We start from the raw sequence: 2722 nt of genomic DNA on the forward strand, positions 1-2722 counted from the left end.
AGCTTCCACCCACTCCCACATCCCCTGGGCTCCTGTCTCCCTGTCGTCTTTCTCATTCTTGGACTTATCTTTGGGTCTTTGGGAATTTCTGCTTTTATGAAGTCAATTTACATCACGCTGAAGCATAAATACTAGTCTGCTCTAATTGGCAGAGCATTTTTTTTAACCTGCCATGTTTTGGAATTCTTAAAAAAACGATTGTCAAATAGATAGCCAATTCCAAGTGTTGTTAAGGATGTTTAGAAGTTTTTCGTATACTGCTTGTGGGAATGTAAAATGATCCAGCAATTTGGAAACCAGTTTGGCAGTTTCTCTGAAAGTCCAGAGATTAGTTCACCACACAACCAGCAATTCCACTTGTATAAATCCACCCAAGAGAAGTAAAAATGTGTCCTGTCCAGGTGTGGTGGCTCATGCCTATAATTCCGGTTACTTGTGAGGCCAAGGCAGGAGGATCTAGAACCCAGGAGTTGAAAATCAGCCTGTGCAACATAGCAAGACCCTATCTCTCCTACACATATCATATCTTTATCTATCTATCTATCTATCTATCTATCTATCTATCTATCTATCTATCCCTCCAACAAAGACTTGTATAAGGATGCTAATAATAGATTTATTCATAATAACCAGGAGCTGGAAACAATCCAGATGTCCATCAACAGATGAAGGATAAACATGTGGTCTGTCCATACTATGGAATATGACATCATGATTTAGAATGAAGTTCTGACTCACACTAAGACATGAATGGACCTGAGAAACACCATGCGGAGTGAAAGAAGCCACACACAAACGGACACCCACTGTATGATTCCATTTATAGGAAGTTCCAGAACAGGTAAATCCGTAGAGACAGAAAACAGATGAGTGGTGGCCAGACACTGGGGAGGAGGTGGTTAGGGATAGGAGTGATTGCTAACAGGCACAGAATGTTGGGGGGGCGGTGACAGAAATGTTGTACAGCTAGATGATGGCTGCAAAACTCAGTAAATTCACCACAAATCTCTGAACAACACTTAAATTAGGTAAACTGTGTCATATGTAAGTTACCCCACAGTGAAGGTGTTTTCAGAGCATCGCTGTCCACCTGGCTGCTTACTTTGGGACAGCCAGTTTCTTCTGTGGGTCCCACACTTGAGGTCTCACCACCCACCAAAGGACCACAGAGTAGGATGGGCCAGCCCGAGTGATCCCCCAGGGCTTCTGGGGAAGGGGTCACCTTTTTGAGGGCCAGGAAACAGACTCAGACCCTTCCACAAGAGATGTTGGAACAAGGATCACCCAGAGGAAAGCGTTCCTGAGTCACCTTGAGAGTAGGTAGTGACAGTTCAAGTGCTGTCTGCACAGCTTCAAGGAAGCTCCCCGGGAACTCGTGTTGAGGCAAGGAGCCTTCAGTTGCTGCAAACACACATGCTCAGAGGAGAGGCCAGCTGGAGTCCAGCACTCCCATCCCTCCAGGTCAGATCACGTTGAAATCACATCACACTGGAACCCCTGAGGCGGCAGGAGGCTTTAAAGGGGCACCATGTGAGAATGCAGTGGCCCTAGAAGAACCCGGCCTGTGGGCCCTCTCTGTTCGCTCTCTCCTGCTCCTCTTCCACATCCCCAGGACAGATTGCCTACCCCTACATTGGGGCTCAGGTGTGCACAGTCAGGACAGGAGGCAGGGTCTTTGCAGAATTTGCTGGGGTGGCTGGAGCAGGGTGCAGGTTACCTTCTCTTACTGGCCATGCCCTCCCTGTGGCATGGCCTCAGGGACAGTGCTGCCAGCAGGGGCAATAGAACCTTATCGCAAATCCACCCACCAACGTGACATCGTCCATGGTCAGTATGGCACACTTTGGGAGTGCTTTCCTGGTGGTAAGAGCTGCAATTTCCTCGCAGACCAGTGCCCGGTCCCAGATGGCCAAGCCAGATAGGGTCCCCACAAAGGCCTCAGGGCTGTTGAACCCGCCCCCCATTGTGTCTTGTTCCTGGCCCAGAACCAGGGTCCCTCCTGGAGGGATCACATATCCCTCCCTGAACTGAGAGTACATTAGCCTGCCGTCAACATAGACCCAGTACCTGCCCTGGATGGACGTCCAGATGATACAGATGTGGTGCCACTGGCCATCCTGCAGTGGCAGCAGAGGCAGTGTCCTAGAGTCTGGGCCTCCGATCACTAAAATAATGTAGTTGGGGTACAGGGAGTCATAGTCGTGTAGCACCAGCTGGTCGAAATTGTCCTTTGTGGCATAGGAGAGGAGGGTGCCCAGGTGACCCGAGACTGTTCGTACCTAGGTGCAGATGGACAGTGCTTTCAGGGCTGTGGTGAAGCCGGGGCTGAGGAAGACCACGTTCTCGGTGGAGGCATTTGGGAACACCAGCGCAAGGCCCCCAGCGCAAGCTAGAAACACAGGGAGGGAGAGTTGGCCCCGGGCCATGAGGCATGAAGCATCCATACTGCAGGCACTGGCCCTGTAGTCGGCAGGACACTTGCCTAGTACCAACTTGGGGCTGCTACTGCCGAGGGGCCCCTGGCATTTTCTCATTCATCCTCACTATGTGATCGCTTCCATTCCACATCCAGGAGGAAGGAGGATGAGGACTTTACTAGGGAGTTGTCAGGCCTCACTGGGGGCCTGGGCTGTTCCTGCACAGCTAGCTGACCTGGAACTTCTTACTTCCAGGGAGCCCGGGCATGAGTCTCCTCTTACTGCCACCCCTCACCATGACTAAG

At 50.7% G+C, this 2722-nt stretch overlaps 1 pseudogene; it reads right to left on the bottom strand.

The window, feature by feature from the left end:
• Positions 1-1754: 1754 nt before the first annotated feature.
• LOC110596734 lies at positions 1755-2426 on the bottom strand (annotated as a pseudogene).
• Between the last annotated feature and the right edge of the window lie 296 nt (positions 2427-2722).

The sequence above is a fragment of the Carlito syrichta genome, unplaced genomic scaffold (assembly GCF_000164805.1).
Source record: "Carlito syrichta isolate Samal-C Ts95f unplaced genomic scaffold, Tarsius_syrichta-2.0.1 Scaffold313344, whole genome shotgun sequence".
In the NCBI taxonomy this organism is placed as follows: domain Eukaryota; kingdom Metazoa; phylum Chordata; class Mammalia; order Primates; family Tarsiidae; genus Carlito; species Carlito syrichta.